At 46.9% G+C, this 25,251-nt stretch overlaps 13 non-coding genes across 13 annotated transcripts; all 13 read right to left on the bottom strand.

The window, feature by feature from the left end:
- Window positions 1-5,895: 5,895 nt before the first annotated feature.
- On the bottom strand, window positions 5,896-5,967 carry TRNAH-GUG. The gene has a single exon. It is a non-coding gene; the product is annotated as a tRNA-His (tRNA).
- Window positions 5,968-17,005: 11,038 nt separating this feature from the next.
- TRNAH-GUG lies at window positions 17,006-17,077 on the bottom strand. Its single transcript has one exon. It is a non-coding gene; the product is annotated as a tRNA-His (tRNA).
- A 629-nt stretch (window positions 17,078-17,706) lies between these two features.
- Window positions 17,707-17,778, bottom strand: TRNAH-GUG. The gene has a single exon. It is a non-coding gene; the product is annotated as a tRNA-His (tRNA).
- A 630-nt stretch (window positions 17,779-18,408) lies between these two features.
- On the bottom strand, window positions 18,409-18,480 carry TRNAH-GUG. The gene has a single exon. It is a non-coding gene; the product is annotated as a tRNA-His (tRNA).
- Window positions 18,481-19,109: 629 nt separating this feature from the next.
- TRNAH-GUG lies at window positions 19,110-19,181 on the bottom strand. Its single transcript has one exon. It is a non-coding gene; the product is annotated as a tRNA-His (tRNA).
- Window positions 19,182-19,810: 629 nt separating this feature from the next.
- TRNAH-GUG lies at window positions 19,811-19,882 on the bottom strand. Its single transcript has one exon. It is a non-coding gene; the product is annotated as a tRNA-His (tRNA).
- Window positions 19,883-20,511: 629 nt separating this feature from the next.
- On the bottom strand, window positions 20,512-20,583 carry TRNAH-GUG. The gene has a single exon. It is a non-coding gene; the product is annotated as a tRNA-His (tRNA).
- A 630-nt stretch (window positions 20,584-21,213) lies between these two features.
- Window positions 21,214-21,285, bottom strand: TRNAH-GUG. The gene has a single exon. It is a non-coding gene; the product is annotated as a tRNA-His (tRNA).
- A 629-nt stretch (window positions 21,286-21,914) lies between these two features.
- Window positions 21,915-21,986, bottom strand: TRNAH-GUG. The gene has a single exon. It is a non-coding gene; the product is annotated as a tRNA-His (tRNA).
- A 629-nt stretch (window positions 21,987-22,615) lies between these two features.
- TRNAH-GUG lies at window positions 22,616-22,687 on the bottom strand. Its single transcript has one exon. It is a non-coding gene; the product is annotated as a tRNA-His (tRNA).
- A 630-nt stretch (window positions 22,688-23,317) lies between these two features.
- On the bottom strand, window positions 23,318-23,389 carry TRNAH-GUG. Its single transcript has one exon. It is a non-coding gene; the product is annotated as a tRNA-His (tRNA).
- Window positions 23,390-24,018: 629 nt separating this feature from the next.
- On the bottom strand, window positions 24,019-24,090 carry TRNAH-GUG. Its single transcript has one exon. It is a non-coding gene; the product is annotated as a tRNA-His (tRNA).
- Window positions 24,091-24,721: 631 nt separating this feature from the next.
- On the bottom strand, window positions 24,722-24,793 carry TRNAH-GUG. Its single transcript has one exon. It is a non-coding gene; the product is annotated as a tRNA-His (tRNA).
- Between the last annotated feature and the right edge of the window lie 458 nt (window positions 24,794-25,251).

The following is a 25,251-nucleotide window of genomic DNA, read 5'->3' as shown; positions in this document are numbered from 1 at the left end:
CTAATTACCGACCCATCTCCCTCCTCCCTTTTCTCTCCAAATTACTTGAGCGTGCTGTTCACCACCGCTGCCTTGATTTTCTCTCCTCACATGCTATTCTTGACCCACTATAATCTGGTTTTCACCCTCTCCACTCAACCGAAACTGCGCTTACTAAAGTCTCCAATGACCTATTACTGGCTAAATCCAGAGGTCTCTATTCCATCCTCATTCTTCTTGATCTTTCCGCTGCTTTTGACACTGTCGATCACAGCATACTCCTCGATACCCTGTCCTCACTTGGATTCCAGGGCTCTGTCCTTTCCTGGTTCTCTTCCTACCTCTCCCTCCGCACCTTCAGTGTTCACTCTGGTGGATCCTCTTCTACTTCTATCCCTCTGCCTGTCGGCGTACCTCAGGGTTCTGTTCTTGGTCCCTCCTCTTTTCTATCTACACTTCTTCCCTTGGTTCATTAATCTCATCCCATGGCTTTTCCTACCATCTCTATGCTGATGACTCCCAAATCTACCTTTCTACCCCTGATATCTCACCTTGCATCCAAACCAAGTTTCAGCGTGCTTGTCTGACATTGCTGTCTGGATGTCTCAACGCCACCTGAAATTAAATATGACCAAAACCGAGCTTCTCATTTTTCCCCCCAAACCCACCTCCCCACTCCCCCCCCCCCCCCTGTTTTCTATTTCTGTTGATGGCTCTCTCATTCTCCCTGTCTCCTTAGCTGGAAACCTTGGGGTCATCTTTGACTCTTCTCTCTCCTTCTCTGCTCATATCCAGCAGATCGCCAAGACCTGTCGTTTCTTTCTTTACGACATCCGTAAAATCCGCCCCTTTCTTTCCGAGCACTCTACCAAAACCCTTATCCACACCCTTGTCACCTCTTGTTTAGACTACTGCAATCTGCTTCTTGCTGGCCTCCCACTTAGTCACCTCTCCCCTCTCCAATCGGTTCAAAACTCTGCTGCCCGTCTTGTCTTCCACCAGGGTCGCTTTACTCATACTACCCCTCTCCTCAAGTCGCTTCACCGGCTCCCTATCCGTTTTCGCATCCTGTTCAAACTTCTTCTACTAACCTATAAATGTACTCACTCTGCTGCTCCCCAGTATCTCTCCACACTCGTCCTTCCCTACACCCCTTCCCGTGCACTCCGCTCCATGGATAAATCCTTCTTATCTGTTCCCTTCTCCACTACTGCCAACTCCAGACTTCGCGCCTTCTGTCTCGCTGCACCCTACGCCTGGAATAAACTTCCTGAGCCCCTACATCTTGCCCCATCCTTGGCCACCTTTAAATCTAGACTGAAAGCCCACCTCTTTAACATTGCTTTTGACTCATAACCACTTGTAACCACTCGCCTCCACCTACTCTCCTCTCCTCCTTCCTGTACACATTAATTGATTTGATTTGCTTACTTTATTTTTTGCCTATTAGATTGTAAGCTCTTTGAGCAGGGACTGTCTTTCTTCTATGTTTGTGCAGCGCTGCGTACGCCTTGTAGCGCTATAGAAATGCTAAATAGTAGTAGTAGTAGTAGAGCAGGGACATGGGGGAAATCAAAGAGGCAAGATAGGGGGGGGGGCTGCCCAGTGTGGAGTGCCTTGTGTGCTATGATTCAAACCTTAAATTTAATCCACTGGATAATGGGGAGTCAGTGATGGCAAAGAAAAAGAGGTATAAGTCAGTCAAAGTGACCAAGAGATGATAGAGGTATTTTGGACCGATTGGAGTCGTTATAGAACAGAAGAGATGCCAGAGTAGACAACATTACAGTAGTCTTGTGTGAATGCAACTAGAGCATACAGGAGAGTGCTGAACATGGATTCATCAAAATAGCACCGACTGAATGAATAAGATGAAGTGCATGAAAACTAGATTTGACTCTATGACCAATTTAGATTTTAAAAAAAAGTTCATAGGGGGTGGAGCCAGGCTCGCTGGAGGATGGCTGCTTAGGATTGTTGCTCCTCCAATCTGCAATTTTTGAACACTAATTTCTACTTTTAATTTTACCACAAAGCTCAAAATAATTACTAGTTCCAACGTGATAGACACGCCCAACAACAGAGATAATAAAATTGGAAGCATCTTACACAACAGGATCGAGTAATAAGCATATAAAACAAGACTGCCGGATTCCTCTCAATATGGTTCATGCAAGAGAACACCAAGAGTTTATTGAACCTAATATTGCGGAGTTAAGAGCAATCAAAAAAATAATTCCAGATTACTTTTCAAGTCTAGTGGCTCTTAAACTGGAGATTACTGAGATAAACTGTAAACTTAAATCATGCATGGATTGTACATCAGGACTTGAGAACAGAGAGATATTGAAGATGAGCTACATACTTACAAATTGTAAAGGGGCGGGGCAATCCGTATTATTGAAACATGATTGGCGTCCATCTTTCGTTCCAATAATAAGGTCGGGGACGCCCAAATCTCCACATTAAGGTCGACCTTAGGTCCTTTTTGAGATGGTCGTTCCCGCTTTTCAGCGATAATGGAAACCGAGGACGCCCATCTCAAAAACGACCAAATCCAAGCTATTTGGTTGTGGGTGGAGCCAGCATTCATAGTGCACTAGCCCCCTCACATGCCAGGGCACCCTAGGGGACACTGCAGTGGACTTCACAAATTACTCCCAGCTCCATAGCTCCCTTACCTTCAGTGCTGGGCCCCCCAAAGCCCACTCCTCCACAACACTACATCACTACCATAGCCCTAAGGAGTGAAGAGGGCACCTACATGTGGGTACAGTGGGTTTTGGGGGGGGGTTTGGTGGGCTCAACAATTACCAGCACAAGTATAACAGGAAAGGGGGGATGGGCCTGGGTCCGCCTGCCTCAAGTGCACTGCACCCACTAAAAACTGCTCCAAGGATGCCTATATGCCACCAGTACTAGCTTGTATCTCGCTTTCCCTTTCCTGTGCTTCTCTTCACGGTTCTAATCCATTTTTCTGCAAACAAAGCAGATTTGGAATCCAACCGGAACTAGGAAAGCCTCCTCATATTCTATCTGCAGGGCCAAAATTTGCTACCTGCTGTGACTCGGAGGTGAACCGAGGTTGCTGCAGCCACAGTGCAGAGTACTAACCACTATACGATCACAGCCAGCCACCTTACAGCTTGCCCGTGGTGCTTTCTGTATGCTACAGTTAAAGTGGCCTGTAGCCAGAGGAACAGCACCATCTGCTGTCTTTACTGAGCCTTGTTTTGTTTCTTTGCAGAGTACTAACCACTATACGATCACAGCCAGCCAATGGTGCTTTTTGTTTAGGATTAATGTCATCAGCCCTTTGATAGATGTAAAAAAATGTAGAGAAAGAAATTTACTGCACAGAGAGCGAAATATTCCTACCGTGAAGGAAGACCCTCCCCTGAAAGCTAGCGCAACCGGTCAGATGTTTAAGAAAACACACTTAGGCAGGAAAACAAGGACCTAAGCCATTGTGCTTATCAATGCTTTGAAGGCAGATGCCTATATGCAACCACTACAAGCTTGTATCTTGCTTTCCCTTTCCTGTGCTTCTCTTCATGTTTCTAATCCATTTTTCAGCATTCTTGTAGCAAGCATGTGCTGGTGAAAGCTCTAGTAGGGCCTTCCACAATACAGATTGTCACACTTAATTGCCCTTTAATGAGCTTGCTAATCCTCTGAGTGTGTCATAAAGAGAGACTCTCCTTTTTCAGTTTCTGCGAGCATTTTGTTTAGGATTAATGTCATCAGCCCTATGACAGATGTGAGAAAATGTAGAGAAAGAACTTTACTGCACAGAGAGTGAAATATTCCTACCGTGAAGGAAAACCCTCCCCTGAAAGCTAGCGCTGCCGGCCAGATGTTTAAGAAAACACACTTAGGCAGGAAAACAAGGACTTAAGCCATTGTGCTCAACACTACTTTGAAGGCAGATGCCTATATGCCACCAGTACTAGCTTGTATCTTGCTTTCCCTTTCCTGTGCTTCTCTTCATGTTTCTAATCCATTTTTTCTGGAAACAAAGCAGATTTTGAATCCAACCGGAACTAGGAAAACCTCCTCCTATTCTATCTGCAGGGCCAAAAGTTGCTACCTGCTGTGACTTGGAGTCAAACCGAGGTTGCTGCAGCCACAACACAGAGTACTAAGCACTATACGATCACAGCCAGCCACCTTGCCCATGGTGCTTTCTGTATGCTACAGTTAAAGTGGCCTGTAGCCAGAGGAACAGCACCATCTGCTGTCTTTACCGAGCCTTGTTTTGTTACTTTCAACAAGCTTGCAGCAAGCATGTGCTGGTGAAAGCTCTAGTAGGGCCTTCCACAATATAGATTGTCACACTTCAATTGCCCTTTAATGAGCTTGCTAACCCTTGAGTGTGTCATAAAGAGAGACTCTCCTTTTCCAGTGTGTGCGAGCATTTTGTTTAGGATTAATGTCATCAGCCCTATGATAGATGTGAAAAAATGTAAAGAAAGAACTTTACTGCACAGAGAGCGAAATATTCCTACCGTGAAGGAAAACCCTCCCCTGAAAGCAAGCGCTGCTGGCCAGATGTTTAAGAAAACACACATAGGCAGGAAACCAAGGACTTAAACCATTGTGCTCAACACTACTTTGAAGGCAGATGCCTATATGCCACCAGTACTAGCTTGTATCTTGCTTTCCCTTTCCTGTGCTTCTCTTCATGTTTCTAATCCATTTTTCAGCATTCTTGTAGCAAGCATGTGCTGGTGAAAGCTCTAGTAGGGCCTTCCACAATACAGATTGTCACACTTCAATTGCCCTTTAATGAGCTTGCTAATCCTCTGAGTGTGTCATAAAGAGAGACTCTCCTTTTTCAGTTTCTGCGAGCATTTTGTTTAGGATTAATGTCATCAGCCCTATGACAGATGTGAGAAAATGTAGAGAAAGAACTTTACTGCACAGAGAGCGAAATATTCCTACCGTGAAGGAAAACCCTCCCCTGAAAGCTAGCGCTGCCGGCCAGATGTTTAAGAAAACACACTTAGGCAGGAAAACAAGGACTTAAGCCATTGTGCTCAACACTACTTTGAAGGCAGATGCCTATATGCCACCAGTACTAGCTTGTATCTTGCTTTCCCTTTCCTGTGCTTCTCTTCATGTTTCTAATCCATTTTTTCTGGAAACAAAGCAGATTTGGAATCCAAAGGGAACTAGGAAAACCTCCTCCTATTCTATCTGCAGGGCCAAAAGTTGCTACCTGCTGTGACTTGGAGTCAAACCGAGGTTGATGCAGCCACAACGCAGAGTACTAAGCACTATACGATCACAGCCAGCCACCTTGCCCATGGTGCTTTCTGTATGCTACAGTTAAAGTGGCCTGTAGCCAGAGGAACAGCACCATCTGCTGTCTTTACCGAGCCTTGTTTTGTTACTTTCAACAAGCTTGCAGCAAGCATGTGCTGGTGAAAGCTCTAGTAGGGCCTTCCACAATATAGATTGTCACACTTCAATTGCCCTTTAATGAGCTTGCTAACCCTTGAGTGTGTCATAAAGAGAGACTCTCCTTTTCCAGTGTGTGCGAGCATTTTGTTTAGGATTAATGTCATCAGCCCTATGATAGATGTGAAAAAATGTAAAGAAAGAACTTTACTGCACAGAGAGCGAAATATTCCTACCGTGAAGGAAAACCCTCCCCTGAAAGCAAGCGCTGCTGGCCAGATGTTTAAGAAAACACACATAGGCAGGAAACCAAGGACTTAAACCATTGTGCTCAACACTACTTTGAAGGCAAATGCCTATGTGCCACCAGTACTAGCTTGTATCTGGTTTTCCCTTTCCTGTGCTTCTCTTCATGTTTCGAATCCATTTTTCTGGAAACAAAGCAGATTTGGAATCCAACTGGAACTAGGAAAACCTCCTCCTATTCTAACTGCAGGGCCAAAAGTTGCTACCTGCTGTGACTCAGAGTCGAACCAAGGTTACTGCGGCCACAACGCAGAGTACTAACCACTATACGATCACAGCCAGCCCATGGAGTTTTCTGTATGCTACAGTTAAAGTGGCCTGTAGCCGGAGGAACAGCACCATCTGCTGTCTTTACTGAGCCTTGTTTTGTTACTTTCAACAAGCTTGCAGCAAGTATGTGCTGGTGAAAGCTCTAGTAGGGCCTTCCACAATACAGATTGTCACATTTCAATTGCCCTTTAATGAGCTTGCTAACCCTTGAGTGTGTCATAAAGAGAGACTCTCCTTTTTCAGTTTGTGCGAGCATTTTGTTTAGGATTAATGTCATCAGCCCTATGACAGATGTGAGAAAACGTAGAGAAAGAACGTTACTGCAGAGAGAGCGAAATATTCCTACCGTGAAGGAAAACCCTCCACTGAAAGCTAGCGTTGCCGGCCAGATGTTTAAGAAAACACACTTAGGCAGGAAAAAAGGACTTAAGCCATTGTGCTAATCACTGCTTTGAAGGCAGATGCCTATATGCCACCAGTACTAGCTTGTATCGGGTTTTCCCTTTCCTGTGCTTCTCTTCATGTTTCTAATCCATTTTTTCTGGAAACAAAGCAGATTTGGAATCCAACTGGAACTAGGAAAACCTACTACTACTACTACTGTAACAGAATCTTCGGCTAAGTAAATCAGGAGACAAGAGGCAAATGGTTCCGAAAACAAGGCAGCTTTATTGCTAGCAATGAACAGTACTGGGGGCATGTGCGTGAAGTCAATCTGGCAGACGTGAAATGGACTGGTGCCCCGGAGGATGTGACCAGGAGCAGGACCTGGTCCTGTCCGTGGGTTGTTCCGGGCACAAGTTGTGCATTGGCTGGAAGCATTCTTGGTCCAGAGGGATAGTTTGTTGACATAGTAGGTCTTCTCGAGCAGGCGTCCCAAGGCGTCTCTGTCCAGGTGGGTGCGGTTGTGGGCTTCCCTGATCACCGTCCAGGCCAGGGCTTCGGATATCCATATTCGGCCATCCTGTAGTATCCACCATCCATTACTCGATTCCAGGCCCTCTTGCCGGGCCCACTCTGTTTCTTGTGGGGCATAGATGGGGGCCTCTGTGGGAAGATGGACGAAAAGCACGGGGTCAGAGGAATGAGGGAGCTGACTTGCCCTTTTTGCTGCATCATCTGCCCGCTGGTTTCCCCGGGCAATGGGGTCCGTCCGGCCTGTGTGAGCCCTGCAATGTATCACAGCTACTTTCTTTGGTTTCCACACAGCCTCGAGTAGTTTGCAGATCTCAGTGGCATTTGCGAGCCCCTTCCCTTCAGCTGTTAAGAAGCCTCTTTCTTTGTACAAGGCACCGTGTACCTGGAGGGTAAGGAAGGCATACTTGGAGTCAGTGTAAATATTCACAATTTTTCCCTCTGCCCAGAGGAGAGCCCTAATGAGGGCGATCAATTCGGCTTTCTGGGCTGATGTTCCGGGTGGCAGGGCCATAGCCTCGATCACGTGATCCTCAGATACGACGGCATAGTCAGCTTTCCGGATTCATTCGATCACTTGACTACTTCCGTCCGTGAACAAGGTGATTCCCCCCTGCCAGGGCTGATCTTTGAGGTCAGGTCTGCTAGAATGTACAGTGGCCATTACCTCTTCACAGTCATGGAATGGTGGTTCCGGGGCCGGGAGAAGGGTAGCAGGGTTTAGGTTGGTGGTGTCCTGAATTTGCATCTCCGGGTTCTCGCACAGGAGGGCTTGGTACTTGACTAGTCGGGAGTTAGTCATCCATCGGGGCCCATGACTCTCGAGCAGGCCGCGGATGGTATGGGGCGTAGTCACAAGGAGCGTCTGGCCGAAGGTGAGTTTGTTGGCCTCGTGTATCAACAGGCATGCAGCCGCAATGCTTCGAAGACACCCCGGCCAACCTCTTGCCACGTTGTCCATGCCCTTGGAAAGGTATGCTACAGGTCGTTGCCAGGTGCCAACCATTTGGGTGAGGACCTCAAGTGCCAATCCCTTCTTCTCGTCGACGAACAAGTGGAACGGTTTGGTCACATCTGGCAATCCGAGCGCTGGTGGGGCCACGAAGGCCTCTTTGAGGTCCTGGAGAGCCTTCAGTTCGTGTTTCTCCCACTGGAGGGTCTGGCCCTCGAGTTCAGATCCCTTCAGCTTGGTGTACAGGTCCTGGGTCAAAACAGCGAAGTTAATGATCCAGATCCGGCAGTATCCAGCTGCTCCTAGTAGCGCACGCAGTTCTTTCTTATTGGCAGGAATGGGTTGGTTGCGAATAGCTTGGGTACGGGGTGTACCGAGCCTTCGAGTTCCTTCTCGGAGGCGAAATCCCAGATACTCGACTTCAATCTCACATATCTGGGCCTTTTTTCGGCTGGCTCTGTACCCTTGAGTTTCCAAGGTTTTCAAGAGGTAAAGGGTAGCTTCTGCACAATCCGTGTATGTTTCCCGGGCTACCAACAGGTCGTCCACGTACTGGACGACAGGCCCATACTCGTCCTGGTAGATCTTCAAGTCTTGGGCAAGTTGGTCACCGAAGAGGGTAGGTGAATTCTTGAATCCCTGGGGGAGCCGGGTCCATGTGAATTGCTGCTTACTCCCAGTCTGTAAGTCTTCCCACGTGAAGGCAAACAACTGCTGGCTATCAGCAGCAAGAGGGATGAAGAAGAAAGCATCCTTCAGATCAATGACACTATACCACTTGGTTTGGGCTGGCACTTGGGCTAGAATGGAGTAAGGGTTAGGTACGAGGGCAACTATGTCAGCCACCTGGTTGTTGACCTTCCTCAGGTCCTGGATGGGTCTGTACTCTGATGTTCCTGGCTTCTTAACGGGCAGCAGTGGGGTGTTCCAAGCAGATCTGGCCGGTTTGAAGACCCCTTGTTGAAGGAGTTTCTGTAGATGCGTTTGCATACTGTGTCGGGCTGCATAGGGGATGTGGTACTGTCCTTGGTTGACAATCTGGGCATTAGGTTTGAGTTCGACCCAGATGGGGATGGTGTTGACAGCAAGTCCGCCGGGGTTCACTTCTGCCCACACGCCGGGCACCCCAGCCATGAGGGTTCTTCTCTGCCGTGCGAAAGGGGTATCCTGGCAATAGCGGCAGTCGTCGGGGCCTGCGAATAAGGGGGTGTGCAGTCTCCATTCTTCTTGTACAGGGCAGATAAGTGTTACTGGCCGGTCTTCAAACTGGGCTTCTACTTCTCCCGTAGCCTTGAATCGTAAGGTGGCTTGGAGCTTGCACAGTAGGTCCCGGCCAATCAGGGGGACTGGACATTCGGGGATATGTATGAACTGATGAGACACCATCGTCCCTCCGATTTGGACATGGCATTCCTTGAGGAGCGGGGCAGTGAGGGACTTTCCAGAGGCTCCCACAATCGGTATGGTTTCTTTCGTGGGAGGGGCTATGGCAGTGGTGATGACAGATCGTTGGGCCCCTGTGTCTAATAGGGCCTTCATTAGTTGTGTCCCCACTCGGATTTCCACCAGAGGGTCAGTGGGGACTCTGCCCTCCCGGTCACTTCATGCGGGATAGCCCCGGGCCGCGTCAAGGGCCATTTGCCATTCCTGTTGTTCAATGTGTCCCCGGCCTCGGCCTCGCTGTCCTTGCCTGGGGCCTCGTGGGCGGTCGTCGTCCGCCCCCTCTCGATTCTGGTCTCGTGGCTTCTCCGGGCAGTCCGCCCACCAGTGCCCTTCTTGTCGGCAGTTGGCACACTGGTTCCGTCCTATGGGGGACCGCGTTCCTCTACCCCTTCGGCCCCTTCCTCTGCCGCGCGGTCTTGATCCCAGGCGCTCTTCCAACACCGCGGCCAGTACATCTGCATTCTCACGCATCCGTCTGCTTGCCTCTTTCCGAGCCTCGGATTTCTCTTCCTGATCGCGGTATCCGAACACGCGATCGGCTATGGTCTTCAGTTGGCTTATACTCATCCCCTCAAATCCTTCAGTCTTCTGGAGTTTCTTTCTTATGTCCGGTGCTGACTGGCTGACAAAGCTCATGACCACTGTGGGGACATTTTTTGGATCTTCGGGATTTATTGGGCTGTGTCTCCTAAACGCTTCCATCAGGCGTTCAAGGAAATCCCCTGGGCTCTCATGCTTTTGTTGAACAACGTTGTGAATTTTTCCCATATTAGTAATTTTCTGTTTGCCTTTTTTCAGGGCCGCCAGATAGGCCTGCTGTATTGATGGGTGCGGGTTTGACCATCCTCCGTCCGATAGTCCCAATCAGGATATGCGGTGGGCACCTCCCTTCTTAAGCGGTCTTCTATCTGCGCTTCGTCCGGGTGGGCCCTCCGGACCGCTTCCTCCATATTCTGTTGTAGCAGGCGGTGTTCCTCAGTAGTCAGGATGTGGGCACTCAACTGCCGGAGATCACCCCAGGTTGGGTTGTAGCTGTATATTATGCCCTCCACCAGTTCTACAAGTTGTTCGGGTTTTTGGTCGTAGGAAGGCCCATGCACCTTCCAGTTATACAAGTCGGCACTAGAGAATGGGACGTGACTATAGACTGTTGACTCGATGGCCTGGCCTCCCGGGGTCGGAGTGTATGTTGTTGATTGTCGGATCGGAAACAGGTCGGCGACATCCGCCCGCTGACTTGGAGGAAGGGTACTTATCGGACTCGACTGGGGAAATCGGGTTATCGGTTTAGTAACCCTCTGGCTCTTCCTGGAGGTTCCGGGGCCCGTTGATTTGGGAGTACTTGCTCGGGAAGTTTCTTCCACGTCCGACTCTGGGCCGGAGGCCTCGGCGTTATTCTGGCCCTCTGTCAAGTTCGCGAGGTTGGGATATATGGGACTGTGGGGGGGGGGGGGGGTGCTGCCTCCTCCTCGTAGGCCTCTACCGTACTGAGTATAGGGGCCGTCGGAGGAACCTTTTCGGGATTCTGGGGGCCCTGAACTTTCCCTCGGATTTCTTTCAGAGGTCTTGGTCTCGGGAGGGTACTGGTAGTACTGGTAGTATGGGGTGTGGCCTCCGTGGTGGTAGTACGGGGCGTGGCTGCTTCAGTGATGGGGGTGTTCCCTACGGCCTTCGCAACGGCAACAGTTGCCGGGTAGTTGAGAATATTGGGCATGGTATGGGCTTTCAACTTGGTCTTGCGACCCTTCCTTTGACTTATCACCATAAGGGCGGCCTTTTCCACCTTGTGCTGGGCCCAGACCGGCGGGTTCCAGACTACATCAAGCCACCCTTCCACATATGGGATATCCTCGGGACAGCCTGGATTTCCCTCAACTATAACCACATTCATGACTGCCACCACTTTTTCATATTAGAATGACCCTTCCGGTGGCCAATCGACAAATCTCCCTAACCTGGGCCACATAAATAGACATCGCTCTATCATCCCAGCTTTACTGCATTGTTCCTGGTCGAACACTTTGCTAAAGTGTTCCATCATTAAGTCTAACGGAGTAGACCCACCCCCGCCATCCTAACCTGAGTGCCAAAGGATAGGAGACAGACAAAGGGGGAAAGGGGTGGTGGAGGAGTAAGGGGTCTCGTTCCACCGGACACAAAAGGGTCAACAGCCGGCCTGACCAGAATGCGGTCGCCCGATCCAAAACTGCAGGCCCACTCACTCAACTTTCATACGCCACAAGAAACCCTCCTGTTCGGTTTCTTCGCAGAGCCTAGTGGGTTTCGGGACCTAGTCCGTATTAGCCACTGGCCAAGAGGGTGATCAAGCCTCTTCTTCGACCCTTTACCGGGCCGGTCACTACCCAGAGTATACTTACCTGTCCGCCGTCTTCGGACGTGGCCTGTTGGCGCGCTTCTCTCCGGAGTTCGAGGCAAAAAAAAAGAAAAGGTGCCTTGCTGGAACCACACGGCCTCACCGCCAGTCAGCCGGCGTCTATCAGCCCTCCTTCGGGAGATGGACGCTGAAATCAGCGGTGGCCACTTACCACCTCCTTGGAGGGGGGCAGATTACCCGACCGCGGCGGGGGAGGGGAAAGAATGTAATCCGTTTCCCTCTATATACTCCTGGCTAGCTCGCCAGAAAATGTAACAGAATCTTCGGCTAAGTAAATCAGGAGACAAGAGGCAAATGGTTCCGAAAACAAGGCAGCTTTATTGCTAGCAATGAACAGTACTGAGTTCAGTCTCAGGATACTGTGTGTCAGAAATCACCTGACACTCACATTTATACCTCCCTGCTGGGCCTGCGCATTAGGCCCCTTATACGTCACAGTATGACATGCGCAGTAAACATTTGTAGTTCTTGTAGTTCTCACAGTACATATACACGTCATAATACTGAAATAATACAGGCAAAGAAAACGAAACTTATCATCCTGTTTTGCACACACACACACACATAATCATACAATGCTTCTTTCACAGAGGAGATAAGACTCGTTAGGCTCAGAGACGCAGGATGGGGGTGGCAACACCCTCACAGGCTATCTATTCATGTGGCGTCTACGTGCAGGCTGAATTCTGTGTGCAAGCCTTGGCAACTAAATGTTACAAGCTGTTTATCTAATGCACCTGCATCCTGTCTCAGACAGTTATCTATCTAGCTAGCAGGAGCTGACAGTTTGTGGTTAAGGCACAATACAAGAAGATGCAAGTGTTCAGTAAACATTCAAGTATAGAGTATGCCCCAAAGAAGGCAAAGTCCATAAGTTGTATGCACAGAGCAAAGTCTATAAGTAGTCTGCACAGAGCTTGAGGTCGTCCTGCTAGTCTAGTGATGGCTGCAGGCTGTGTCCAGTGTTCACTTGTCCATTCCTACACTACTACTACTTATCATTTCTAAAGCGCTACTAGACGTACGCAGCGCTGTACACTTGAACAGGAAGAGACAGTCCCTGCTCGACAGAGCTTAACATGAAGAGACAGTCCCTGCTCGACAGAGCTTACAATCTAATTAGGACAAACAGGACAAATAAGAGATAAAGGAATATTAAAGCAAGGATGATAAAATAAGGGTTCTGAACAAGTGAATAAGGGTTAGGAGTTAAACGTTTTTAGTGATCAGACTGTTATGACTGTTGGAAGGGGTTGGAGGAACGGGCAGGGGATAGGGAAGCCTTGTGGGGCCCTTATCCAGATATGGGCAGCTCCTTCAATTCACTTAGGTGCACCAAAATTCAGTGGCAGTATCCAAATACCTAAGCAGACATAGTTAAAACCACATTTTATTTCAATTGCCCTTTTGATGAGCTTGCTAATCCTCTGAGTGTGTCATAAAGAGAGACTCTCCTTTTTCAGTTTGTGCGAGCATTTTGTTTAGGATTAATATCATCAGCCCTATGACAGATGTGAGAAAACGTAGAGAAAGAACTTTACTGCAGAGAGAGCGAAATATTCCTACCGTGAAGGAAAACCCTCCACTGAAAGCTAGCGCTGCCGGCCAGATGTTTAAGAAAACACACTTAGGCAGGAAAATAGGACTTAAGCCATTGTGCTCATCATTGCTTTGAAGGCAGATGCCTATATGCCACCAGTACTAGCTTGTATCTGGTTTTCCCTTTCCTGTGCTTCTCTTCATTATTCTAATCCATTCTGCTGCAAACAAAGCAGATTTGGAATCCAAAGGGAACTAGGAAAACCTCCTCCTATTCTATCTGCAGGGCCAAAAGTTGCTACCTGCTGTCACTCGGAGTCGAACCGAGGTTGCTGCGGCCACAACGCAGAGTACTAACCACTATACGATCACAGCCAGCCACCTTACAGCTTGCCCATGGTGCTTTCTGTATGCTACAGTTAAAGTGGCCTGTAGCCAGAGGAACAGCACCATCTGCTGTCTTTACCAAGCCTTGTTTTGTTACTTTCAACGAGCTTGCAGCAAGCATGTGCTGGTGAAAGCTCTAGTAGGGCCTTCCACAATAGAGATTGTCACATTTCAATTGCCCTTTAATGAGCTTGCTAATCCTCTGAGTGTGTCATAAAGAGAGACTCTCCTTTTCCAGTTTGTGCGAGCATTTTGTTTAGGATTAATGTCATCAGCCCTATGACAGATGTGAGAAAACGTAGAGAAAGAACTTTACTGCAGAGAGAGCGAAATATTCCTACCGTGAAGGAAAACCCTCCACTGAAAGCTAGCGCTGCCGGCCAGATGTTTAAGAAAACACACTTAGGCAGGAAAAAAGGACTTAAGCCATTGTGCTCATCACTGCTTTGAAGGCAGATGCCTATATGCCACCAGTACTAGCTTGTATCTGGTTTTCCCTTTCCTGTGCTTCTCTTCATGATTCTAATCCATTCTGCTGCAAACAAAGCAGATTTGGAATCCAAAGGGAACTAGGAAAACCTCCTCCTATTCTATCTGCAGGGCCAAAAGTTGCTACCTGCTGTGACTCGGAGTTGAACAGAGGTTGCTGCGGCCACAACGCAGAGTACTAACCACTATACGATTACAGCCAACCACCTTACAGCTTTCCTGTGGTGTTTTCTGTATGCTACAGTTAAAGTGGCCTGTAGCCAGAGGAACAGCACCATCTGCTGTCTTTACCGAACCTTGTTTTGTTACTTTCAACAAGCTTGCAGCAAGCATGTGCTGGTGAAAGCTCTAGTAGGGCATTCCACAATACAGATTGTCACACTTCAATTGCCCTTTAATGAGCTTGCTAATCCTCTGAGTGTGTCATAAAGAGAAACTCTCCTTTTCCAGTTTGTGCGAGCATTTTGTTTAGGATTAATGTCATCAGCCCTATGACAGATGTGAGAAAACATAGAGAAAGAACTTTACTACAGAGAGAGCGAAATATTCCTACCGTGAAGGAAAACCCTCCACTGAAAGCTAGCGCTGCCGGCCAGATGTTTAAGAAAACACACTTAGGCAGGAAAAAAGGACTTAAGCCATTGTGCTAATCACTGCTTTGAAGGCAGATGCCTATATGCCACCAGTACTAGCTTGTAGCTGGTTTTCCCTTTCCTGTGCTTCTCTTCATGTTTCTAATCCATTTTTTCTGGAAACAAAGCAGATTTGGAATACAACCTGAACTAGGAAAACCTCCTCCTATTTTATCTGCAGGGCCAAAAGTTGCTACCTGCTGTGACTCGGAGTCGAAACGAGGTTGCCGCGGCCACAACGCAGAGTACTAACCACTATACGATCACAGCCAGCCACCTTGCCCATGGTGTTTTCTGTATGCTACAGTTAAAGTGGCCTGTAGCCAGAGGAACAGCACCATCTGCTGTCTTAACCGAGCCTTGTTTTGTTACTTTCAACAAGCTTGCAGCAAGCATGTGCTGGTGAAAGCTCTAGTAGGGCCTTCCACAATACAGATTGTCACATTTCAATTGCCCTTTAATGAGCTTGCTAATCCTCTGAGTGTGTCATAAAGAGAGACTCTCCTTTTCCAGTTTGTGCGAGCATTTTGTTTAGGATTAATGTCATCAGCCCTATGACAGATGTGAGAAAACGTAGAGAAAGAACGTTACTGCAGAGAGAGCGAAATATTCCTACCGTGAAGGAAAACCCTCCACTGAAAGCTAGCGCTGCCGGCCAGATGTTTAAGAAAACACACTTAGGCAGGAAAAAAGGACTTAAGCCATTGTGCTCATCACTGCTTTGAAGGCAGATGCCTATATGCCACCAGTACTAGCTTGTATCTGGTTTTCCCTTTCCTGTGCTTCTCTTCATGATTCTAATCCATTCTGCTGCAAACAAAGCAGATTTGGAATCCAAAGGGAACTAGGAAAACCTCCTCCTATTCTATCTGCAGGGCCAAAATTTGCTACCTGCTGTGACTCGGAGTTGAACCGAGGTTGCTGCAGCCACAACGCAGAGTACTAACCACTATACGATCACAGCCAACCACCTTACAGCTTTCCTGTGGTGTTTTCTGTATGCTACAGTTAAAGTGGCCTGTAGCCAGAGGAACAGCACCATCTGCTGTCTTTACCGAGCCTTGTTTTGTTACTTTCAACAAGCTTGCAGCAAGCATGTGCTGGTGAAAGCTCTAGTAGGGCCTTCCACAATACAGATTGTCACATTTCAATTGCCCTTTAATGAGCTTGCTAATCCTCTGAGTGTGTCATAAAGAGAGACTCTCCTTTTCCAGTTTGTGCGAGCATTTTGTTTAGGATTAATGTCATCAGCCCTATGACAGATGTGAGAAAACGTAGAGAAAGAACTTTACTGCAGAGAGAGCGAAATATTCCTACCGTGAAGGAAAACCCTCCACTGAAAGCTAGCGCTGCCGGCCAGATGTTTAAGAAAACACACTTAGGCAGGAAAAAAGGACTTAAGCCATTGTGCTCATCACTGCTTTGAAGGCAGATGCCTATATGCCACCAGTACTAGCTTGTATCTGGTTTTCCCTTTCCTGTGCTTCTCTTCATGATTCTAATCCATTCTGCTGCAAACAAAGCAGATTTGGAATCCAAAGGGAACTAGGAAAACCTCCTCCTATTCTATCTGCAGGGCCAAATGTTGCTACCTGCTGTGACTCGGAGTTGAACAGAGGTTGCTGCGGCCACAACGCAGAGTACTAACCACTATACGATCACAGCCAGCCACCTTACAGCTTGTCCATGGTGCTTTCTGTATGCTACAGTTAAAGTGGCCTGTAGCCAGAGGAACAGCACCATCTGCTGTCTTTACCGAGCCTTGTTTTGTTACTTTCAACAAGCTTGCAGCAAGCATGTGCTGGTGAAAGCTCTAGTAGGGCATTCCACAATACAGATTGTCACACTTCAATTGCCCTTTAATGAGCTTGCTAATCCTCTGAGTGTGTCATAAAGAGAAACTCTCCTTTTCCAGTTTGTGCGAGCATTTTGTTTAGGATTAATGTCATCAGCCCTATGACAGATGTGAGAAAACGTAGAGAAAGAACTTTACTACAGAGAGAGCGAAATATTCCTACCGTGAAGGAAAACCCTCCACTGAAAGCTAGCGCTGCCGGCCAGATGTTTAAGAAAACACACTTAGGCAGGAAAAAAGGACTTAAGCCATTGTGCTCATCACTGCTTTGAAGGCAGATGCCTATATGCCACCAGTACTAGCTTGTAGCTGGTTTTCCCTTTCCTGTGCTTCTCTTCATGTTTCTAATCCATTTTTTCTGGAAACAAAGCAGATTTGGAATACAACCTGAACTAGGAAAACCTCCTCCTATTTTATCTGCAGGGCCAAAAGTTGCTACCTGCTGTGACTCGGAGTCGAACCGAGGTTGCTGCGGCCACAACGCAGAGTACTAACCACTATACGATCACAGCCAGCCACCTTACAGCTTTCCATGGTGTTTTCTGTATGCTACAGTTAAAGTGGCCTGTAGCCAGAGGAACAGCACCATCTGCTGTCTTTACCGAGCCTTGTTTTGTTACTTTCAACAAGCTTGCAGCAAGCATGTGCTGGTGAAATCTCTAGTAGGGCCTTCCACAATACAGATTGTCACATTTCAATTGCCCTTTAATGAGCTTGCTAATCCTCTGAGTGTGTCATAAAGAGAGACTCTCCTTTTCCAGTTTGTGCGAGCATTTTGTTTAGGATTAATGTCATCAGCCCTATGACAGATGTGAGAAAACATAGAGAAAGAACTTTACTTTCAGAGAGAGCGAAATATTCCTACCGTGAAGGAAAACACTCCACTGAAAGCTAGCGCTGCCGGCCAGATGTTTAAGAAAACACACTTAGGCAGGAAAAAAGGACTTAAGCCATTGTGCTCATCACTGCTTTGAAGGCAGATGCCTATATGCCACCAGTACTAGCTTGTATCTGGTTTTCCCTTTCCTGTGCTTCTCTTCATGATTCTAATCCATTTCTGCTGCAAACAAAGCAGATTTGGAATCCAAAGGAACTAGGAAAACCTCCTCCTATTCTATCTGCAGGGCCAAAAGTTGCTACCTGCTGTGACTCGGAGTCGAACCGAGGTTGCTGCGGCCACAACGCAGAGTACTAACCACTATACGATCACAGCCAGCCACCTTACAGCTTGTCCATGGTGTTTTCTGTATGCTACAGTTAAAGTGGCCTGTAGCCAGAGGAACAGCACCATCTGCTGTCTTTACCGAAGCCTTGTTTTGTTACTTTCAACAAGCTTGCAGCAAGCATGTGCTGGTGAAAGCTCTAGTAGGGCCTTCCACAATACAGATTGTCACATTTCAATTGCCCTTTAATGAGCTTGCTAATCCTCTGAGTGTGTCATAAAGAGAGACTCTCCTTTTCCAGTTTGTGCGAGCATTTTGTTTAGGATTAATGTCATCAGCCCTATGACAGATGTGAGAAAACGTAGAGAAAGAACTTTACTACAGAGAGAGCGAAATATTCCTACCGTGAAGGAAAACCCTCCACTGAAAGCTAGCGCTGCCGGCCAGATGTTTAAGAAAACACACTTAGGCAGGAAAAAAGGACTTAAGCCATTGTGCTCATCACTGCTTTGAAGGCAGATGCCTATATGCCACCAGTACTAGCTTGTAGCTGGTTTTCCCTTTCCTGTGCTTCTCTTCATGATTCTAATCCATTCTGCTGCAAACAAAGCAGATTTGGAATCCAAAGGGAACTAGGAAAACCTCCTCCTATTCTATCTGCAGGGCCAAAAGTTGCTACCTGCTGTGACTCGGAGTCGAACCGAGGTTGCTGCGGCCACAACGCAGAGTACTAACCACTATACGATCACAGCCAGCCACCTTACAGCTTGCCCATGGTGTTTTCTGTATGCTACAGTTAAAGTGGCCTGTAGCCAGAGGAACAGCACCATCTGCTGTCTTTACCGAGCCTTGTTTTGTTACTTTCAACAAGCTTGCAGCAAGCATGTGCTGGTGAAAGCTCTAGTAGGGCCTTCCACAATACAGATTGTCACACTTCAATTGCCCTTTAATGAGCTTGCTAATCCTCTGAGTGTGTCATAAAGAGAAACTCTCCTTTTCCAGTTTGTGCGAGCATTTTGTTTAGGATTAATGTCATCAGCCCTATGACAGATGTGAGAAAACGTAGAGAAAGAACTTTACTACAGAGAGAGCGAAATATTCCTACCGTGAAGGAAAACCCTCCACTGAAAGCTAGCGCTGCCGGCCAGATGTTTAAGAAAACACACTTAGGCAGGAAAAAAGGACTTAAGCCATTGTGCTCATCACTGCTTTGAAGGCAGATGCCTATATGCCACCAGTACTAGCTTGTAGCTGGTTTTCCCTTTCCTGTGCTTCTCTTCATGATTCTAATCCATTCTGCTGCAAACAAAGCAGATTTGGAATCCAAAGGGAACTAGGAAAACCTCCTCCTATTCTATCTGCAGGGCCAAAAGTTGCTACCTGCTGTGACTCGGAGTTGAACCGAGGTTGCTGCGGCCACAACGCAGAGTACTAACCACTATACGATCACAGCCAACCACCTTACAGCTTTCCTGTGGTGTTTTCTGTATGCTACAGTTAAAGTGGCCTGTAGCCAGAGGAACAGCACCATCTGCTGTCTTTACCGAACCTTGTTTTGTTACTTTCAACAAGCTTGCAGCAAGCATGTGCTGGTGAAAGCTCTAGTAGGGCATTCCACAATACAGATTGTCACACTTCAATTGCCCTTTAATGAGCTTGCTAATCCTCTGAGTGTGTCATAAAGAGAAACTCTCCTTTTCCAGTTTGTGCGAGCATTTTGTTTAGGATTAATGTCATCAGCCCTATGACAGATGTGAGAAAACGTAGAGAAAGAACTTTACTACAGAGAGAGCGAAATATTCCTACCGTGAAGGAAAACCCTCCACTGAAAGCTAGCGCTGCCGGCCAGATGTTTAAGAAAACACACTTAGGCAGGAAAAAAGGACTTAAGCCATTGTGCTCATCACTGCTTTGAAGGCAGATGCCTATATGCCACCAGTACTAGCTTGTAGCTGGTTTTCCCTTTCCTGTGCTTCTCTTCATGTTTCTAATCCATTTTTCTGGAAACAAAGCAGATTTGGAATACAACCTGAACTAGGAAAACCTCCTCCTATTTTATCTGCAGGGCCAAAAGTTGCTACCTGCTGTGACTCGGAGTCGAACCGAGGTTGCTGCGGCCACAACGCAGAGTACTAACCACTATACGATCACAGCCAGCCACCTTACAGCTTGTCCATGGTGTTTTCTGTATGCTACAGTTAAAGTGGCCTGTAGCCAGAGGAACAGCACCATCTGCTGTCTTTACCGAGCCTTGTTTTGTTACTTTCAACAAGCTTGCAGCAAGCATGTGCTGGTGAAAGCTCTAGTAGGGCCTTCCACAATACAGATTGTCACATTTCAATTGCCCTTTAATGAGCTTGCTAATCCTCTGAGTGTGTCATAAAGAGAGACTCTCCTTTTCCAGTTTGTGCGAGCATTTTGTTTAGGATTAATGTCATCAGCCCTATGACAGATGTGAGAAAACGTAGAGAAAGAACTTTACTGCAGAGAGAGCGAAATATTCCTACCGTGAAGGAAAACCCTCCACTGAAAGCTAGCGCTGCCGGCCAGATGTTTAAGAAAACACACTTAGGCAGGAAAAAAGGACTTAAGCCATTGTGCTCATCACTGCTTTGAAGGCAGATGCCTATATGCCACCAGTACTAGCTTGTAGCTGGTTTTCCCTTTCCTGTGCTTCTCTTCATGATTCTAATCCATTCTGCTGCAAACAAAGCAGATTTGGAATCCAAAGGGAACTAGGAAAACCTCCTCCTATTCTATCTGCAGGGCCAAAAGTTGCTACCTGCTGTGACTCGGAGTCGAACCGAGGTTGCTGCGGCCACAACGCAGAGTACTAACCACTATACGATCACAGCCAGCCACCTTACAGCTTTCCTGTGGTGCTTTCTGTATGCTACAGTTAAAGTGGCCTGTAGCCAGAGGAACAGCACCATCTGCTGTCTTTACCGAGCCTTGTTTTGTTACTTTCAACAAGCTTGCAGCAAGCATGTGCTGGTGAAAGCTCTAGTAGGGCCTTCCACAATACAGATTGTCACATTTCAATTGCCCTTTAATGAGCTTGCTAATCCTCTGAGTGTGTCATAAAGAGAGACTCTCCTTTTCCAGTTTGTGCGAGCATTTTGTTTAGGATTAATGTCATCAGCCCTATGACAGATGTGAGAAAACGTAGAGAAAGAACTTTACTGCAGAGAGAGCGAAATATTCCTACCGTGAAGGAAAACACTCCACTGAAAGCTAGCGCTGCCGGCCAGATGTTTAAGAAAACACACTTAGGCAGGAAAAAAGGACTTAAGCCATTGTGCTCATCACTGCTTTGAAGGCAGATGCCTATATGCCACCAGTACTAGCTTGTAGCTGGTTTTCCCTTTCCTGTGCTTCTCTTCATGATTCTAATCCATTTTTCTGGCAAACAAAGCAGATTTGGAATACAACCTGAACTAGGAAAACCTCCTCCTATTCTATCTGCAGGGCCAAAAGTTGCTACCTGCTGTGACTCGGAGTTGAACCGAGGTTGCTGCGGCCACAACGCAGAGTACTAACCACTATACGATCACAGCCAGCCACCTTACAGCTTGCCCATGGTGTTTTCTGTATGCTACAGTTAAAGTGGCCTGTAGCCAGAGGAACAGCACCATCTGCTGTCTTTACCGAGCCTTGTTTTGTTACTTTCAACAAGCTTGCAGCAAGCATGTGCTGGTGAAATCTCTAGTAGGGCCTTCCACAATACAGATTGTCACATTTCAATTGCCCTTTAATGAGCTTGCTAATCCTCTGAGTGTGTCATAAAGAGAGACTCTCCTTTTCCAGTTTGTGCGAGCATTTTGTTTAGGATTAATGTCATCAGCCCTATGACAGATGTGAGAAAACGTAGAGAAAGAACTTTACTGCAGAGAGAGCGAAATATTCCTACCGTGAAGGAAAACCCTCCACTGAAAGCTAGCGCTGCCGGCCAGATGTTTAAGAAAACACACTTAGGCAGGAAAAAAGGACTTAAGCCATTGTGCTCATCACTGCTTTGAAGGCAGATGCCTATATGCCACCAGTACTAGCTTGTATCTGGTTTTCCCTTTCCTGTGCTTCTCTTCATGATTCTAATCCATTCTGCTGCAAACAAAGCAGATTTGGAATCCAAAGGGAACTAGGAAAACCTCCTCCTATTCTATCTGCAGGGCCAAAAGTTGCTACCTGCTGTGACTCGGAGTCGAACCAAGGTTGCTGCGGCCACAACGCAGAGTACTAACCACTATACGATCACAGCCAACCACCTTACAGCTTTCCTGTGGTGTTTTCTGTATGCTACAGTTAAAGTGGCCTGTAGCCAGAGGAACAGCACCATCTGCTGTCTTTACCGAGCCTTGTTTTGTTACTTTCAACAAGCTTGCAGCAAGCATGTGCTGGTGAAAGCTCTAGTAGGGCCTTCCACAATACAGATTGTCACACTTCAATTGCCCTTTAATGAGCTTGCTAATCCTCTGAGTGTGTCATAAAGAGAAACTCTCCTTTTCCAGTTTGTGCCAGCATTTTGTTTAGGATTAAAGTCATCAGCCCTATGACAGATGTGAGAAAACGTAGAGAAAGAACTTTACTACAGAGAGAGCGAAATATTCCTACCGTGAAGGAAAACCCTCCACTGAAAGCTAGCGCTGCCGGCCAGATGTTTAAGAAAACACACTTAGGCAGGAAAAAAGGACTTAAGCCATTGTGCTCATCACTGCTTTGAAGGCAGATGCCTATATGCCACCAGTACTAGCTTGTAGCTGGTTTTCCCTTTCCTGTGCTTCTCTTCATGTTTCTAATCCATTTTTTCTGGAAACAAAGCAGATTTGGAATACAACCTGAACTAGGAAAACCTCCTCCTATTTATCTGCAGGGCCAAAAGTTGCTACCTGCTGTGACTCGGAGTCGAACCGAGGTTGCTGCGGCCACAACGCAGAGTACTAACCACTATACGATCACAGCCAGCCACCTTACAGCTTGTCCATGGTGTTTTCTGTATGCTACAGTTAAAGTGGCCTGTAGCCAGAGGAACAGCACCATCTGCTGTCTTTACCGAACCTTGTTTTGTTACTTTCAACAAGCTTGCAGCAAGCATGTGCTGGTGAAAGCTCTAGTAGGGCCTTCCACAATACAGATTGTCACACTTCAATTGCCCTTTAATGAGCTTGCTAATCCTCTGAGTGTGTCATAAAGAGAAACTCTCCTTTTCCAGTTTGTGCGAGCATTTTGTTTAGGATTAATGTCATCAGCCCTATGACAGATGTGAGAAAACGTAGAGAAAGAACGTTACTGCAGAGAGAGCGAAATATTCCTACCGTGAAGGAAAACCCTCCACTGAAAGCTAGCGCTGCCGGCCAGATGTTTAAGAAAACACACTTAGGCAGGAAAAAAGGACTTAAGCCATTGTGCTCATCACTGCTTTGAAGGCAGATGCCTATATGCCACCAGTACTAGCTTGTAGCTGGTTTTCCCTTTCCTGTGCTTCTCTTCATGTTTCTAATCCATTTTTTCTGGAAACAAAGCAGATTTGGAATACAACCTGAACTAGGAAAACCTCCTCCTATTTTATCTGCAGGGCCAAAAGTTGCTACCTGCTGTGACTCGGAGTCGAACCGAGGTTGCTGCGGCCACAACGCAGAGTACTAACCACTATACGATCACAGCCAACCACCTTACAGCTTTCCTGTGGTGTTTTCTGTATGCTACAGTTAAAGTGGCCTGTAGCCAGAGGAACAGCACCATCTGCTGTCTTTACCGAGCCTTGTTTTGTTACTTTCAACAAGCTTGCAGCAAGCATGTGCTGGTGAAAGCTCTAGTAGGGCCTTCCACAATACAGATTGTCACATTTCAATTGCCCTTTAATGAGCTTGCTAATCCTCTGAGTGTGTCATAAAGAGAGACTCTCCTTTTCCAGTTTGTGCGAGCATTTTGTTTAGGATTAATGTCATCAGCCCTATGACAGATGTGAGAAAACGTAGAGAAAGAACTTTACTGCAGAGAGAGCGAAATATTCCTACCGTGAAGGAAAACCCTCCACTGAAAGCTAGCGCTGCCGGCCAGATGTTTAAGAAAACACACTTAGGCAGGAAAAAAGGACTTAAGCCATTGTGCTCATCACTGCTTTGAAGGCAGATGCCTATATGCCACCAGTACTAGCTTGTATCTGGTTTTCCCTTTCCTGTGCTTCTCTTCATGATTCTAATCCATTCTGCTGCAAACAAAGCAGATTTGGAATCCAAAGGGAACTAGGAAAACCTCCTCCTATTCTATCTGCAGGGCCAAAATTTGCTATCTGCTGTGACTCGGAGTCGAACCAAGGTTGCTGCGGCCACAACGCAGAGTACTAACCACTATACGATCACAGCCAGCCACCTTACAGCTTGTCCTGTGGTGTTTTCTGTATGCTACAGTTAAAGTGGCCTGTAGCCAGAGGAACAGCACCATCTGCTGTCTTTACCGAACCTTGTTTTGTTACTTTCAACAAGCTTGCAGCAAGCATGTGCTGGTGAAAGCTCTAGTAGGGCATTCCACAATACAGATTGTCACACTTCAATTGCCCTTTAATGAGCTTGCTAATCCTCTGAGTGTGTCATAAAGAGAAACTCTCCTTTTCCAGTTTGTGCGAGCATTTTGTTTAGGATTAATGTCATCAGCCCTATGACAGATGTGAGAAAACGTAGAGAAAGAACTTTACTACAGAGAGAGCGAAATATTCCTACCGTGAAGGAAAACACTCCACTGAAAGCTAGCGCTGCCGGCCAGATGTTTAAGAAAACACACTTAGGCAGGAAAAAAGGACTTAAGCCATTGTGCTCATCACTGCTTTGAAGGCAGATGCCTATATGCCACCAGTACTAGCTTGTAGCTGGTTTTCCCTTTCCTGTGCTTCTCTTCATGTTTCTAATCCATTTTTTCTGGAAACAAAGCAGATTTGGAATACAACCTGAACTAGGAAAACCTCCTCCTATTTTATCTGCAGGGCCAAAAGTTGCTACCTGCTGTGACTCGGAGTCGAACCGAGGTTGCTGCGGCCACAACGCAGAGTACTAACCACTATACGATCACAGCCAGCCACCTTACAGCTTGCCCATGGTGTTTTCTGTATGCTACAGTTAAAGTGGCCTGTAGCCAGAGGAACAGCACCATCTGCTGTCTTTACCGAGCCTTGTTTTGTTACTTTCAACAAGCTTGCAGCAAGCATGTGCTGGTGAAAGCTCTAGTAGGGCCTTCCACAATACAGATTGTCACATTTCAATTGCCCTTTAATGAGCTTGCTAATCCTCTGAGTGTGTCATAAAGAGAGACTCTCCTTTTCCAGTTTGTGCGAGCATTTTGTTTAGGATTAATGTCATCAGCCCTATGACAGATGTGAGAAAACGTAGAGAAAGAACTTACTGCAGAGAGAGCGAAATATTCCTACCGTGAAGGAAAACCCTCCACTGAAAGCTAGCGCTGCCGGCCAGATGTTTAAGAAAACACACTTAGGCAGGAAAAAAGGACTTAAGCCATTGTGCTCATCACTGCTT

The sequence above is a fragment of the Microcaecilia unicolor genome, unplaced genomic scaffold (genome assembly GCF_901765095.1).
Source record: "Microcaecilia unicolor unplaced genomic scaffold, aMicUni1.1, whole genome shotgun sequence".
Taxonomy (NCBI): domain Eukaryota; kingdom Metazoa; phylum Chordata; class Amphibia; order Gymnophiona; family Siphonopidae; genus Microcaecilia; species Microcaecilia unicolor.
This window is presented reverse-complemented; position numbering and strand designations above follow the sequence as displayed.